Source organism: Triturus cristatus, chromosome 4_1, assembly GCF_964204655.1.
Source record: "Triturus cristatus chromosome 4_1, aTriCri1.1, whole genome shotgun sequence".
Lineage (NCBI taxonomy): Eukaryota > Metazoa > Chordata > Amphibia > Caudata > Salamandridae > Triturus > Triturus cristatus.
Genome location: NC_140585.1, coordinates 250,513,689 through 250,531,669, shown reverse-complemented (window position 1 = coordinate 250,531,669; position 17,981 = coordinate 250,513,689). Strand labels below are relative to the sequence as shown.

General features: G+C 45.3%; 1 protein-coding gene across 6 annotated transcripts in view; it reads left to right on the top strand.

The window, feature by feature from the left end:
* CNOT4 (CCR4-NOT transcription complex subunit 4) overlaps nucleotides 1-17,981 on the top strand; it is a 753,420-nt gene that overhangs the window by 363,940 nt on the left and 371,499 nt on the right. The gene's annotated exons all lie outside the window — the stretch shown is intronic.

The following is a 17,981-nucleotide window of genomic DNA, read 5'->3' as shown; positions in this document are numbered from 1 at the left end:
CAGAACGACTTTCTCACCACACTGGACTTGAAAGACTCATACTTCCACATTCCAGTACACCGTGCTCACAGAAAGTACCTCATATTTGTAGTGGACGGACAACACTACCCATTCAAAGTGCTCCCGTTCGGAGTCACAACAGCACCACGGGTATTCACCAAGTGCCTAGCGGTGGTGGCGGCACACCTCAGACAGCACATTCATGTCTTCCCATACTTGGACGATTGGCTGATTAAAGCCACTTCATACAACCAATGTGTACACCACACCACTACCACAATCCAACTACTTCACCAACTAGGCTTCACGGTGAACCACCAAAAGTCCCAGCTAACACCATCCCACATAAAACAATCCCTCGGTGCAACCATAGACACCTCAAAAGCAATAGCCTACCCCAATCCGGCCAGGATTGCAAGCATTCAGGCTTTGTGACAAAAATTTGTACTTAAACACACCCTTCCAGCACGAGTGTTTATGCAACTGATAGGGATGATGGCCTCTTGCATTTTCATAGTGCCTCACGCAAGACTCCAGATGCGTCCACTCCAAGAGTGCTTAGCGCGCCAATGGAACCAGGCCCAGGGACAACTGACAGATCTGGTGTTGGTAGACGGTCGCACCCATCGCTCTCTGCAGTGGTGGAACACCACAAACCTTTCCAAAGGTCGACCGTTCCTGGACCCGGTTCCACAAATAATACTAACAACGGACGCATCGCTCTCCGGCTGGGGAGCTCATCTATTACACCTCACAGTGCAGGGCACATGGACGCCGCAACAAAAGTTACTCCATATCAACCATCTGAAGTTACTAGCAATCTTTCTAGCCCTGAAATCCTTTCAACCACGGATTTCAGGCAAGGCAGTCCTCATTCGCACAGACAACATGACGGCCATGTATTATATTCAAAAACAAGGCGGCACACACTCTCCACAGCTCTCTCAATTAGCACAGAGCATATGGAGATGGGCAATTCCCCACAAAATCTTTCTCCTAGCTCAACATGTCCCAGGAGTCCAAAACACTGTGGCAGATCTGCTCAGCAGACAGACACAACAGATCCACGAGTGGGAACTTCACCCACAGGTTCTTCATCCGTTCTTTCAAATGAGGGGTGTTGGACTTGGCCCTTCTGGCAGGTTCACCCCTGAACTTTTTTGCTTTTTATTGGTGACTTGGTGTGGTGATTTTTGGTTTCTGCGCACTTTCCCTGTGTCCCAGGGTAAAGTGCGTGCGTGCTCTGAGTGCATGTGGTGAGATAGGCCTGCCCTCCCATAGGAATGCATGGGGAATGTATGTGTCCCTAGTAGTTCCTGATGCGTGGGGTGTGCAGGCCCGAGTTTGGTATGTGCGGACTCGTGGGAGTGAATGCTGCGCGATGATGTGTGCGGCGTGCATGTACCTAGTGTGGAAGTGCCACCTCTAGAGGTGGGCACTTCTGTGTGCAGTGTGTCTGTCGCGTGATTGGCTGGTCATGTCATGTGACGGGCTAGGGATTCCCCAGAGTCAGGATGAGTCACCCAGTGGTGAATGGGGAGATCAGCAGCTAGATGGGTGGGAGGAGTACACCTGGGTCCTGAATAGGACAGGGTTTTCCACACACAATGCTGGCCCCGCCCCCTGTGGTGCGACTGACGACCCTAGCCCTGCCAATGAATAGAGTGAGGGGCTGAGCACATCAAGGGTGCTCCCCAACCAGCTGCGACTGGTTTTCCCCCTCACCCTGAACCCAGAACAAAGGGGTTTGCTGTATAAAAATGGGGCTGTCTCCCCACAGAAACTGTTCTCTGCCAGGATCTTACCTGAGGGGGGCTGCTGCTGCTGCTGGACCAGAGGACCGCCACTTGGATTACCTCCCTTCCTGGAGGCCCAGTGAGCTGGCTCTGGGTCCAGCCTTGCCCCCACCCCTGCCCTGCTGCATGCAGGGAAGAACTTTTGCTGGACTTTGTGGCTCTTTTTATCCTTAAGCACCAGGAAGGGCTTTCCTTTCCCTCATAGTGCTGGGAGCGCTTTATATGGGTCCCTAAGCGTCTGGAAGCGCTTTTATTTTCCTTAGCGCTAGGAGCGCTTTATTTCTGAAAGCCGGTGCCCACCCGGCGTTTGCCCCGTATTTGCTGATTCTAGTCTCCTGGCAGGTGCCCACCCTGCCAGGGACATTGCCGTAACTGCTTGCGGGTGCCCACCCCGCTTATTTGCTTATTCTTGCGGCGGGTGCCCACCCCGCCGTATACCGCATCTACGAGGGAGCCTACCCCTCTGATTGCCAAGATTGAAAATCACCGCCGCAGCCGGCCTCCCAGAGGAAGTCAGGCAGTTTGTGTTGGGACGGGGGCGTGGTTTAAGCAGGAAGCCGGCGGGAGCCTACCCCGCGCTCCTGCAGCCGGACAAGGGAAGCCCCACGGAAGGAGAGTCTGCGCCGGGACCAGGAAGTGAAGACGGACGGCGGCTTCACCAGCGGTGCTCCCGTGTGTGGTGAGAGCCCCGCGGGTGTGTGTAGAGTCCGGAGGAGTCCCTGCCGAGTCCCGGGTCCCAGGAGGGGGCCGGGTGACTCTCCAGTCACCGCTGCAGAGGGGACACCGCCTCCCAGACAGACAGTGAGTGCGGGCGTCCCTGTTCCGGGCATTGGGTGATTAAGAGCCCCGAGAGGGCTCCAACTGCGAGGGGGCATTTCTGTCGTGCCTGCACAAGGCACGGGGGGGCAGTACGAGTGTCGGGCGGCCCCGGAAGGCAGCGGGCGGCCCCAACGTGTTCCCGAGCCCCGAGGCTCCAACGTGGGGGCATGAATGTTTTGAGCGCGAGGCGCTCCAACGGTGGGGGCCATTGTTGCTACGGGGGCATTTTGTGAAAGAGTCCCCCGTGTGGGACTCCAACGAAGGGGGCAGCAGCGCTTGTCTTTTGAGCGCGAGGCGCTCCAACGAAGGCCCGCATTGCTTGGTTCTCGAGCTCTGTGTAGCTCCAACGGTTGGGGCATATTTGTTTTCAGAGCCACAGAGGCTCCAACGGGGCACATTTGTTTACAGAGCCACAGAGGCTCTAACGGGGCACATTTGTTCATTGAGCCCACCAGGCTCCAACGTTTGGGGGCATTCTTGTTGGCAGAGCCCAGAGAGGCCCCAAGGTATGCCACATTTGTTGTAAAAGGCACAGTGGTGCCCTCGCTCACTTCTACAGCTGCCCAGCACTTAGTGGGCAGCTGCAACGTTTAGGTTGTACATTGTGCGCCTGGCTTGCGCAGCTTGCGCAGTCGCGCCCGGACATTATTGGATTGGTCATTTCTGCACCCCTGAGAGGCCAGTTGGCCTGGGGGACAGTTTTTCTGTATGGTGCCCTCCCCTAGGGTACCTGGTGATTTTTATATATGTGAGCTTTTGCGCCATTGTACCTTTCCTGCACCTCTGAATGTGTTTATGCGTCATGTGCTTTTACACCTCTGAATGTATTTTATGCATCATGTGTTTATGTGCTTAGACCCCTACAGGTATTGTGATACTTAGGTGGTTGTTTTCTCCCTAGTACAGGTGGTACTAGTGAGGTCCTAGTTCCCTGCGTGATATATTCCTAAAGGTGGTTAGGGTTGCGTAGGTGGTACTTCCTGTTACCAGTAGTTACTGGGTATGTGCTGTGTTCTAAAGTTTTATTCCTATGTTCTAAGTGCTATTTCTAAAAAGTGCTAATTCCTGACAGTGGTCCATGTGGCCCTGTCCCCTGTATATATAATCCCTTGTAAATTCTGCCCGTGCCTGTTGGCACATTGTAAAGTGTGTGTTTTTATCTAATGTGTTGTGTATAATACAAAGGTTATTTTTATATGATACCTTGTGTGGAGTTTCCTTTGTGGTGGGCCTTGGGTGTTGTTGCTGGGTGCGCGCGCAAACGCTTTACACATCGCCTCAGGGATAAGCCTGTCTGCTCGTGCCAAGCTACCAAGGGGGTGAGCAGGGGTTATCTTTGGCGTGTAACTTCCTTGCCCTGACTAGAGTGGTGGTTTCTGCCTGACTTTGGCGCAAGCCTTAGCCAACCAGAAATCCCATTTCTAACAAGGGGGCATCCACAGATAGACCTCTTCGCCACCCACGAAAACACAAAATGCCCAAGCTTCGCCGCCAGATACCCACACCCATTGTACAAAGGAAATGCGATATGGATGAACTGGTCAGGCAAATTTGCGTACGCTTTTCCGCCTCTCCCACTCATTCCATCAGTGGTGCGAAAGCTACAACAGCACTCTCACACTGATCCTAGTAGCTCCAACGTGGGCCAGACAACCGTGGTACAACACACTGCTGGAACTCTCGGTTGTACCACACCAAAAGCTACACCTCTCACCATGCCTCCTAACCCCGATCCATGACGAGATCAGGCACCCGGACCCAGCTCAGCTCAACCTTGCGATCTGGCTCCGGAAATCCTAGATTTCGGGTACCTAAACCTTCCCCCTGACAGTATGAACGTCATCAGAGAAGCTAGACGCCCTACCACTAGTGCCTGCTACGCTGCCAAGTGGAAAAGATTTGTTGTTTATTGCCATAACAACACAATCAATCCTCTAGACGTGTCTATACAACACATCATATGCTACTTACTCCACCTATAAAGGTGTAATCTAGCATATACATCCATTCGGCTACACCTCGCAGCAATTGCCGCTTACCTACAAAACAGGCAGCACCTATCACTTTTCAGAGTGCCTGCCATTAAAGCCTTCAAGGAAGGCCTCAAAAGAATAATTCCCCCCAGAGTACCACCCTCACCTGTGTGGAACTTAAATATGGTTCTCACAAGGCTGATGGGGCCTCCCTTCGAACTTTTGCATAAATGCGAACTGCAATTCCTCACATGGAAAACAGCTTTCCTTGCAGCCATCACTTCCCTTAGAAAGGTCAGTGAGATACAAGCACTTGCCATACAATACCCTTTTCTTCAAATGCACCAGAACAAGGTTGTTCTCCGTACCAACCCAAAATTCATACCTAAAGTCATTTCCCCTTTTCACCTAAACCAATCTGTAGAATTACCAGTATTTTTCTTGCAACCTCAGACCGTTGCAGAAAGGGCTCTGCACACGCTGGATGTCAAACGAGCCTTACTTTACTATATCCAAAGAACACAACCTTTCAGAAATACCAAACAACTGTTTGTCTCTTTCTCTCCACCACACAAGGGCAACCCCATCTAAAAATCAGGGATAGCTAGGTGGATTGTAAAATGCATCCAGATTTGCTACCACAAAGCAAAACGAACGCTATCCGTTCCCCCTAAAGCACATTCTACACGGAAGATAGTGGTTTCCATGGCTTTTCTAGGGAACATCCCACTAGATAATATCTGCAAAGCAGCTACATGGTCAACACCGCACACTGTCACTAAACATTACTGTGTAGATGTGCAAACCAAGCAACCAGCTAGTGTGGGCCAGGCTGTACTAAAACACGATTTCAAACCACTGCAACAGATACCGGTGGTCGCCGCGAAGGTTGGGAACTGCTATATAGTCTATGCAAAAGTGTGTAATCTGCAGCTCATATGCCTCGAACGGAATATGCTACTTACTAGTATGCATCAGTTCTCGGCATGTAGAGCTGCAGATCTACACACGCCCACCCGCCTCCCCGTCTACCTGTATCTGTTCCAGTCTATCTTACTTAGATACAACACACATGGGTTTCTTCACTGTTGTTACTACGCTCCATCTTTCCCTGCTGGCGAAAAACAATCGGAGGATGGAGCCGAAGCCCATGCGCAATACGATCCAAAGGAGGAGTCACCGACCTCGTGACTTCCAAAGACTTTCCAAGAGGAAAAACAAACTGCAAACATCTGGGCCCAACACCAGATAGCGATCTATGCAAAAGTGTGTAGATCTGCAGCTCTACATGCCAAGAACAGATGCATACTGGTAAGTAGCATATAATATATATGTGTATGTGTGTGTGTGTGTGTGTGTGTGTGTGTGTGCGTATATATATAATTCACTGAAAAAACCATAGGTTTCACACATGTTATAGTTAGCGGAAATTTTACTGATAAAAAACCAATGAAATTCCCCCGTTATAGTTAGTGCAGGCAACTATAACTCACGCGACCGCAATCCTCTGCTGATGCTAATACTGTATTTAGACACTTATTTGCCCATGTCTTCTTCCATACATGTTTAGCTATACATATATTACAAATATTTTTTTTTCATAAAGACACATATGTCATCAGCAGAAGATTGCGGTCGCGTGAGTTATAGTTGCCTGCACTAACTATAACGGGGGAATTTCATTGGTTTTTTATCAGTAAAATTTCCGCTAACTATAACATGTGTGAAACCTATGGTTTTTTCAGTGAATTTGCAAGGTTTTTTAAATTTGAATTCCTAACTATAACGTGTGTGAAACCTATGGTTTTTTCAGTGAATTTGTACGGTTTTTTAAATGCTAAGTTACTTTACGCCATTCGTGGCGTGCGCGCCCACTTCGCGCACCGTGCGCGCACAGTGAGCACGCGGTGCGCTTCGCGCACCGCGCGCCCACTTTACGCAGTTAGTGCCGTGCCGTGCCGTGCCCATCTAGCCGTGCACGCTAGATGGGCCATGTACGCACGATGCGCTTCGCGCACCGTGCGCACATGGAGGACATATGATGCACTTCGTTTTGAAAGGTAATATTTTAATTTTTAGTATATTTTATAAGCCATGCACAAATGGTGCCCTTCGGGCACCATTTGCACACGGGGTGGAGAGTGTGGATAATTTTTTTTTTTATTATTTTTTTAAATATTTTAGTTTATCTCAGGTGTAATAAGCCATGCACAATTGGTGCTCTTCGGGCACCAATTGCACACGGGGTGGAGAAAGTGTGGATACATTTTTTTTTTTTAAATTTTTTACCATACGCGTACGGTAAGCGTAATCGGCGAAATTACCGAAAAAATAAAAATTCCGTTTTTGGCCTTGGGGGATCTTTGGGGACTCCCTCAACATGGCTATGTGTGTGGGAGCTGTCTAAACAGCCCCTTTACATGTTTTTGGGCTTTATATTTTAAAAATCACTCTCCGTGCGAGAGAGAAAATGGCGGCCGCCGCTTCCTGGTTTCGGCCGATTCGAATGTTTACTAAGATCTAAGAGCCAATCAGAATCGCGCTCGCGCACGCCACTGTACGCGTACGGTAAGCGTACCGTAAGCGCACCGTAAGCTGGCTCAGATATATATATTGATTTAAAGGCTATTTTCTCAGAATCTACTGAACAGATTTACACCAAACCTACAAAAGGCACTTCCTTGACCTGAGGACTACCTCTCTGCCAAATTTCTAGTAATTCTGTTCAGCCGTTCGGGCTGTAGCCCTGTCTAAAGGTCCTATGGAAAAATGCATGGGAAAAACGCGTTTTGGGACCCCCCTTTTATCTCAGCCCCTGCTTGACGAATCCCCCCCGAGACTTTCAGGGTAGGAGCGGAGCGTAGCGCCCCTCCTATTTTGAAAAATTCGCGAGGATTCGTCGACCGGCGCCAAAGTTATTCAAAATAGAATGTTGCAGATTTCCTATGGAAACGTGGTCCTAACTATAACTACCTACTGGCGACCGCCAGTAGGTAATATATATTTATATATATATGTGTGTGTGTGTGTGTGTGTATATGTATATGTTTCCTTGTTTCAGGATCTGGATAACAAAAAATGTCTACTGTTCGCTATTCTGATTCAGGCATGTGAATCTATGAAAGCTCCAATACTGGAGTAAGAAAACAAGTTACTTATCTGTAACTGTAGTTCTCCAGTATTGGAGCTTTCATAGATTCACATGCAACCCACCTCCTCCCCTGAGAGGCTCACCTCGGATTTAGCACCAGAGCGTTATGGCACAAGTGCACGAAAATCTGAGGGGCAGAAGGTTCTCTCAGGAGGGTTCTAGAGGGTGAGAGGTTCTGATTGGTTCAGAGACCAGCTTAGTCCTTTTTTACATAACGAAGGTTATGGGTTGCAAAGGAAAATAGGCCTAGTCCTTTTTTCAGTTTGTAATACTACTAAGCAATGCTTTTTTATGTACCGGAGACTCCCGTCTCGACGACATGGAATGATTCAGGCATGTGAATCTATAAAAAGCTCCAATACTGGAGAACTACAGTTGCAGGTAAGTAACTTGTTTTCTTCTGTTGCAGTAACCCCCCCCCCCCCACCCACCCCCCCCCACCCACCCCCCCCCCCCCCCGCCCCCCCCCCCACACACACACACACTTTTTCCCAGACTAGAGATGTACTTTGACTTGATGTGCCCTGGGTCCCTGCCAATCAGGTTCCCAGGGCCTGTGTCCTTTTCCTAAAACTAACTCAAACCCAATTGGCATCTCGTGCCACAGGTCCGCCCCTGGTAAATGGTACCACAGGTTCCCAGGGCACTGTGAACAGGGGAGACCTCTAAGTGCTGCAGCACTTATTGTGCCACCCTAAGAAGCCCTGTGCTTTTACACACACCGCCTTTGTAGGCTGTGTGTTTTAGTGCTGAACAAAGTGAAGAGTCAACATGGCACACATGCCTGTGTGCCATGCGTATGACACACTGCCCTGGCATTGACCAGTCACCTCTCTAGCTGGGTGCCCCATACCAGTGGTGAGGGTACAGGTGCATGAGCCCTGTACCCCTACAGTGTCTAAATCCAGTAATGCCATTAAGAGTCTATGGTGCTGGGAGTTTGTCATTACGAACTCCACAGCACCATAATGGCTACACTGAAAACCGAGACGTTTGGTATCAAATATCTGAGCACATTAAACCCACACTAATGCCAGTGTGTTATTTAATGAAAATTGCACTCAAAGGGCAATTTAGAGATGCCCCCTGAAAAATGACCAGCCTCTGGTGGGTTCCCTGACTGGGACACACCAGCCTGCCTCCACAAGACATGTTTCTGGACCCCTAGGGTGGGAGCATTCGCTCCCTGAGCCCAGAAATAAAGCCTTTCCTGGGCAGAGGTGTTCACACTTTACCCAGGCCAGGAAGAGCCGTCAGTGGCAGGGGAGCTTCAAAGGCCTGGCAGCCTTTGTAATGCGACCCCCAGCCTCTCCTGCTATCAGGAGCAGGCCCCCTTCCTGTCTCCCCTCCTTTTCAGCGGAAAGACAGGAGGGAAAAATTAGCCAGCTCAGAAGGTGTGCCCACCTCTGCCAACCCCACCCCTCAGGTGGGGGACGCGAGGTGAAGCCCACTCTTCAGTGCCTGCTATCTTGCAGATGGCAGATACTCCCCAATCAGGATTAGGGATTGTGCTCACTCTCCCATGTGGGGTGAGCACACTAAGGGTGTAGTCACCCTAAGGTCTGTAGCCCATTGGCTAATGACCTCGAGACCCATAAAACGCCCCCTAAATACAGTATTTAGGGGGCAGCCCTGAACCAAGAAGGCAGACAAACTACAAGAAAAGAAGGACCGGACAGCTGTGCCAAATCTAACAAGAGGAGGACGCACACTAACTTGGCCCCAGACCTACCAGCCTGTCCCCACCTTGAACTTACCACAGCAAAATCCCGGTGTGTCCTGCAACCAGCAACCTCAAAAAACCCAGAGGACCTGCCTGCCTTTAATCCTAAAAACTGTCTCCTGTGAACACCGGATTTGTTCAAACAGACTCCAGCTCCGCAAGGATCCGCGAATTCTCAACACTCTGCACCCGACGCCTGAGTTTGAGTGGCCCAATACCAAGAGGAGGTCTCCCTGAGATCTGGGAACCCCTGACCTGCCTCGAGCCTGTAGCCTCAAACCGGAAGGTTCCCCCCACCGCGACAAGGAGCTTGTAAGAAGATCCGACCCTAAAAGGCACCCCTGCACCGGACTCCCCACGGCCTCGGGTGGCCCAACCGACGGTGCCTAACCAACCCCCAAGATCCAAATTTAGCTCTCCAAGTGGTGGTCGCACCCAGAAGAGCTTAGTCCTCAAGCCTACAGTGCTTTATGCAAACTGGAGACTCCCCATTGAAAGCTACAGGGCTTCCGACGCCTAAACAGCTTTCTGCCTCCGGCCGCCCCAGCAGCCTGGCACATATACAGAACTGGTACACAATGCGCTAGCGCCGTAGTATCAGCCTTGGCACTACTGGTAATGAGCTTGCAATCCTTCTAGGGGTTACTTTGTAGTTTGCCCATAGCAGATCTTGATTAATAACACCATCTATTGGACGATTGTTTCATTTTGCCCTTTTTCACTCCAGAACATTTGGTCATCCTGTCTGTAATCTCTGGTTCATTCAATGTAGAAACTTGCAGTTCAGATGTTGTAGTCATTTTTAGGTCTCGCGCCTAGCGTTGCAGTGCAGAGCATTGCTCGCGCAGTGCGAGACCTCTTATACGGGGTTCTGAAAGCCTACCACGCGCTCGTGCGTGTGATCCGGCTTTAGCCGGCTGCCATTGGCTTTAGCATGTTTTTAAAAAAAACTAAAATACTGCATGCAATTGGGCAAAGGTGGGCGCATGTCCCGCCTTTGCTCTGCCCATTCCCATCGGTGTCTAGCACGCGCAGCAGCACACGTTGATGCCGCTGCCGCGCTCCCTAGCACCTGCTCGTCTGTGGTGCGCTCGCACCACTTGTTTCGATTCCCGTTCCTCTCACCACTGATTTCGATTTCCTGCTTGTTTGCAAAGTCATGATCTAGTAAGCCAAAGAAACGGAAATGCCTACTTTCGCCGTGGTTTCAACATATGGCAATATGATAAAATAACGTTTAACATGGCATTTACCCTAAGCCTAGGATAAGCAGAGAAAACGCAAAGGGATTAGTTGCTGTTTTTTTTTCTTTCTCCAGATAATTACAAAACATGATCGTATCTGCCCAGTGAGAGGATAAAGAAAAGAAAACATGTGCGGTATATCATAGTTTGGATAGGTCTCGTGCGCACAAACCCGAAGTCTGGCATCAATATGCGGTAAAGCTTGTGTGTAACATTGCTTGTGTCCCAGGGTCACGGTGTGTGACCTTTCGTGTCCCATCAGCCCTCCAGAGACCCAGAGCTATGCTTTTGTGCTTGTGACTGCGTTTCATCTCCTCAGACCTGTATCTGGTGTTTGAACAAAGTCTCACTCTTAACTTCCGTGACTGGCAGCACACCCAGTGTGATGCCAAAGGTAAATACGGACCTGGTGAATACTTCATCTAATGAAGAATGCACTTCATATTTACTCTACACAAAGTATGGTATGTGTGCTCAACTGAACTGATGCCAGTATGAAAAACAAATCCATGTCCGGTAATTGTGTACAAAGTATGCGGTCACTCCTTTTGCAAGTCTTCTAGTAGTACATTTATGTGTAATGTACTCTTGTCACATAGTCTTTCCATGTTTTTTTAGTCATTGCTTAGTTGGTAAAAGAAAATACGCCCAGTGTCCCAAAGATCTTCTCGGGAACCCTGTCACCAAGGTTTCTTAATATTAATTCCACCTCACACCTCCTTCTGTCACCACCCCACACTTCCTATCCTCCGTCTCACCCTTCTTGGTTGATCTTCAACTCTGCTTTCTCCTCTTGTAACGGTTTATATTTCTCTTTCTTTATTCCTGTTCTGCCTTTCCCTTTCTTGCTCTGGGTTCAGTCCAATTATGAAAAACAAGGTCCCTCAAAAAATAATACTGGTGCCCCTTACTGCCACAAATTATGCAGTGAAAAGTCAAAACATGAACATGGGAGCTGGTGGGTATTAATTGCAAAGTTACTTTCTTCCACAGTGAAACGTTAATTTACCACCGGAACATCAGAATCAATCATTTCGAATATAAAGCTGAACCCCTGATAAACTAGCATTTGCAATGCAATAGGTCACGCATTAGTAAAGTTTGAGCTATTGGTGTTGCATTATTTAGCAAAGCCAATAGCTCAAACTTTAATAATGCGAGAACTATTGCATTGCAAATGCTTGTTTCTCCATTGTGTGATGGTAAAGCACACAGGTCAGCAAGGTACCAGATTTTCCTGTGTGCAAGAGTGTTACCTTTTGCAGGAATGCCAATTTTGTGCGGGGACCAGCTTACTTTTAATTATTATTTGGGGAAAAAAAGAGGTGTATGACTGTACCACAAACAGTACCTGCAGTTCACTAACTCGCCTCGAAGATATTATGCCGATTGATAAATACCATCTTCATGATGAGCAGATGGAGAGTACAGCTGTGCATGGGCTTGAAGGTAGTGCACATCTGGTATGTGAGGACCAAGTTAAAGTGCCACAGCAGCATGATAAATGGTATTGGCGGGAACATACCAGCTACATGCCAACGTAACTGGTCATTTGAAGAGGGATGGCTGATTATTTACAAATGTTTGCCTGCACCCATCTGTATCTAATGCTATACTAAAGAGAGCATAGTAGGATTACCCTCTGCCTGATCAATTAAGATAGCATAACCCCCCAGACCTTGGTCTTGGGTGTCAGGAAGCCAGTTGCAATGCACAGGTTACCTTCCTTTGCAGGGTGGTGATCTTAGTAAGCAGGGCTGCATCTCAGTCACAGTTCGCAGCAGGTCCATGATAATTCCAGCATGGAAATGCTCCTAACAACGAACATTAGCACAGAAACTGTTTATATATTAAAGCACTGCTCTTATCAACTGTGGCAGAGTCGCAGAGCAGCTCATTTCGTCTAGCTAAAATGTAGAGTCTCCTAACAAGCAAAGAAGGAAAGGAATACAGAATACGTGTGGAAAGACTGACATAGGCAAAAGCACGCCCAGTAATCGAGCCTTCGATTCAAAGTACTGAATTGCCCTTCAAGCCCCTCCCCCTTTTTTTTGTGTGTGTACACTTTGATTTTATAAATGTTCAGAATGTTCAAGTGACCCGAGGCATACATTTCCAGTTGCAATAAATTCAAAACAATAACAGGCCCCTATCTTCTCCCAAACAACCCGAAGAACAACAAGAAAACATTATACCAAAACCCTGGTATTACCTTCCAACGTAAGTGCCCCCCCTATATAGCATTAATAATTCTAATCCTTATCAAGGTAATCCTGGAAGGAGGCGATTTTGCCACAACAGGGTTTTTTGTAGTAGTTGACCCCACCAGCCCATTCAATGTACGGTTTGTCTCCATGTCATAATTACCACTTTGGTCACTGCCGGGCGGACTTTGGGTTCGGCCATGCTATATAGGAATGAGTGTACAGAAGGGTCTCCCATTAACCATTGTTCAACTTTAAAACCACCATTCATTCAATATCTGAAGCTGTGCAGTTGCGTGATATGATTGTATGTCGGCTGTGGCGATGCCTCCGCAGTATGTGGATTGCGTACAGGTGCGTAAGACTACCCTGGCAGTGCTACCTCCCAATAGGAAATGCCCCATGATTGCATTTTTTTGATGAAACCTTGATACGGGGATTGGATGTGGGTGTGATTGGAGTTGGTATAATGGGTATGGTAGGTAGACCATTTTAAAAACTTTATAATATTGCAAAACGTATTTTACTACAACAAAGTATCTTTAGTTCTACAAAATGAATATATTAAAAGTAACATTTTTTACGAACCATTGGTCTCTGATTAAGTCATGGAGTGTGTGTAATCATTTCTTACCTGTGTATGTACAACAAATGCTTAGTACTGCCCTCTGATAAACCTAACTGCTTGTCCACACTACCAGAAAAGAGAGCATTAGTATTAACTACTTTAGCCTCTGGGGAGCCACTGGACTCTGTGCATACTATACCTTACTTTGGTATACTATATAGAGAGCCAGCTTCTGACAATGTATCACAGGATAATCGTCTAAATGTAATATATCTTTATATCTATCACACTCCTGGTTCACCACCGCCCTCGGCATGGTGAAGAACAGGAACGGACCATTGCATGAATGGTGGAATTGTATATGTGTGTGTGTATATATATATATATATATATATATATATATATATATATATATATATATATATATATATATATATATATATATATATATATATATATATATATATATCCATATATATATCCAGGACACCCAGGAATGCTATTGACAAAGTTTTAATCAAAGTGGTAGCCTTCACCAACGCGTTTCGCAATAAGCTTGTTCAAGGTATGGTTTGCAATACAAACACGTTCTCTTTACATATGCGCATTCAATGAAATAGAAATGGGACTGACGGAGGAGTATGCTTGCAAAATCAGGGCGCCATTTTACAAAGGTATAAAGTAACGAGTTTGTTATGATCCAAATCTAAGATTTTGAATGTATATACCATGTTACAGTTTACTGTGTCATTAATTCTGAACAGTAATTTAAATAAACAAAAATTCATCCATTTTACAAAATTCTCGTCATCCTGATAACAATACATTTATACTCGTTGTCTGAGATTTAGGCGTAAAAAGCCCTGGTGGGCAGAAATAGAAAGCATATTAGCGTGAATAATGTACCAAAATAGCATGATTAAATTAAAGCATATTAAAATAATTAATCATGTAAATCATCATATTAGCCCAAGTGGGCTTTCTATGTTCTTTAATCCATAGCATGCCTTAAGAGTTGGTAAACTAGTCCATTTGGTAGGGACTGTTACCATGGTTGTATAATAAATATATCAACAATACACACTGAAAATTTCATCATGTAAATCAACAAGTTTAGCCCAAGTGGGCAATCTCTATTTTGAAACGCGTGGCATGCCATATACAGAATTTGAGAAAAAATGGTAAACATGATTCACTTGACGTTTCTTCACGTACAGTCACTTCACATCTGATGTATTTTTTGAGAATGCTACATCAAGGAGAACAAAAAAGAAAAGGAAGGGAAAGAAGGTTAACAACTGAAAAGGGAATAGGAAAGGGAAAAAGTAGGGAGAGGAGAAAAAGACAATACATTTAATAAGTCGTTCAACTACTCATCTCATATTAAACTTCTACTATCGGTAATATACCTCTCACAATAGGCTTTTAAAACATTCTTAAAATCGTAAGCAAAATCAATAAAAGATATAATCCACTAATAGTATACATCGCAATACTTCACAAGTGTACAGATGTCTCTTCACTTGAATTCAACCCTGTAGGTGTAAGTGTATCAAAATTTCTTATGAATCTCGATCAAGGATTACTTGAATGGGATGAATTTCAAGCACTATACTGTAAACACCCTAAAGTACCTATCATGTATTTACTTCCCAAACAACACAAAATTAGCAAGAAACCCCCCGGCAGACCTATTGTGTCTTCGATGGGCTCACAACTAGAAACCACTTCTAAATTCATTGATCACTATCTGAGACCTTTTGTTGCGGCGCTACCTGCCTACATTAAAGATACCACACACTTCTTGACATTAATTGATGGGATAGTATTGGAAGCGGACTTGTTACTGGTTACATTAGATGTAACCAGTCTATATACCAGTATCCCCCATAGCCTGGGGCTCCAGGCCATGAGACATTTTTTAAGAGCGAGACCTATTTCGTTATTATTGCACACACAAATGGTGATTGAAATGACACAATACAGTTTGACCAACAACTATTTCCTCTTCAACGATAACATCTACAAACAAACCCAAGGGACTGCGATGGACACCTGCTTCGCCCCCAGCTATGCGAATTTATTCGTGGGCTGGTGGGAGGAGCAGGTGTCCCAGGAGTGGGACATGCAAGGAGACAACATAATAACATGGGCCAGATTTATCGATGATATCTCCCTGATCTGGAAAGGTGATATAGCATCAGTTAATCGATTCATCGAGACGCTAAATGACAATGAGTTGAATTTAAAATTTACATCACACATCAGTAAAACACATATTGTATTCTTAGATGTGGAAATACAAGTTAAAGATCTAACCCTTGTCACAAAATTACACAGGAAGGAAACCGCTGGAAATAGTCTCTTGTACGCACAAAGTGCCCACCCATCAAGCTTAATTCAAAGCATCCCTTATGGAGAGCTTATACGTGCTAAACGTAATTGCAGTACAATGGTGGAATATGAAAAAGAGAAGTTGGTCATGTATGATCGTTTCCGCGAACGCGGTTACAGTCATAAATCAATTAAACAAGCTGAGAAGAAGGCTGACATGCTTGTTAGAGCTGAACTCCTGAGACCTAAACCAGTAGTTGATGAACAGAAAGATAATGTTAGATTTATTACCACCTTTTCGAACAGTGCCTTTAAAATTAGGAAACTGTTTAATCATAACTGGCACGTTTTATTAAGGGATGCGACCTTGAAAAAGTGTCTCAATGAAACCCCACAGATAACATTTCGCAGATATAGATCTCTTTGAGATGAATTATGCAAAAATGCCGTCTCTACCATAAATGTGGTCAGTAGTACAAATTTTGTTGGTTTTAAAACTTGCAAACATTGCAAAGCATGTGCTAACAGTAGAGATTGTAAGTCCTTAGTTTTCCCTAATGACAACAGAGATTATCAAATCAGAGGGAATTTCTCCTGTGAAACAGATTATTGTATCTACTGCCTTCGCTGTCCTTGTGGCAAATTGTACATAGGAAGCTCCGTCCATCGAGCAAAAAAAGTGTCTTGGAACATTTACGTGCAATTAAGAAAAATGACGTGCAATATCCAGTAGCACAACACTTCTTTAGGGAACACAACCAAAATGAAAAATTGTTGTCCTTTGCAGTATTCTACACTATTCCAAGACTCAAGAGGGGTGGTGACAGACAGCGTGAATTACGACAGATGGAATCGAGATTCATAATACATTTTGATACACTTACACCTACAGGGTTGAATTCAAGTGAAGAGATGTCTGTACACTTGTGAAGTATTGCGATGTATACTATTAGTGGATTATATCTTTTATTGATTTTGCTTACGATTTTAAGAATGTTTTATAAGCCTATTGTGAGAGGTATATTACAGATAGTAGAAGTTTAATATGAGATGAGTAGTTGAACGACTTATTAAATGTATTCTTTCTTTTTCTCCTCTCCCTACTTTTTCCCTTTCCTATTCCCTTTTCAGTTGTTTCCCTTCTTTCCCTTCCTTTTCTTTTTTGTTCTCCTTGATGTAGCATTCTCAAAAAATACATCAGATGTGAAGTGACTGTACGTGAAGAAACATCAAGTGAATCATGTTTACCATTTTTTCTCAAATTCTGTATATGGCATGCCACGGGTTGCAAAATAGAGATTGCCCACTTGGGCTAAACTTGTTGATTTACATGATGAAATTTTCAGTGTGTATTGTTGATATATTTATTATACAACCATGGTAACAGTCCCTATCAATTGGACTAGTTTACCAACTCTTAAGGCATGCTATGGATTAAAGAACATAGAAAGCCCACTTGGGCTAATATGATGATTTACATGATTATTTTAATATGCTTTAATTTAATCATGCTATTTTGGTACATTATTCACGCTAATATGCTTTCTATTTCTGCCCACCAGGGCTTTTTACGCCTGAATCTCAGACAACGAGTATAAATGTATTGTTATCAGGATGACGAGAATTTTGTAAAATGGATGAATTTTTGTTTATTTAAATTACTGTTCAGAATTAATGACACAGTAAACTGTAACATGGTATATACATTCAAAATCTTAGATTTGGATCATAACAAACTCGTTACTTTATACCTTTGTAAAATGGCGCCCTGATTTTGCAAGCATACTCATCCGTCAGTCCCATTTCTATTTCATTGAATGTGCATATGTAAAGAGAACGTGTTTGTATTGCAAACCACACCGTGAACAAGCTTATTGCGAAACACGTTGGTGAAGACTACCACTTTGCCTGGATTAAAACTTTGTCAATAGCATTCCTGGGTGTCCTGGATTCTTTTCGTTACTTTCGAAAAGCTGCGTCTTGAATGTTTGGGGCCACCGGAGCCCATCCAGGACCGCCGTGTTTGAAGCTCCGCACTTCCGGGATTTGTGGATGTGATAAATATATATATATATATATATATATATATATATATATATATATAATATCATGTGACAGTAAATCTGAGAAGCCACAGTTAACAAGGTAAAGGCTACTCAGGGCACCCTT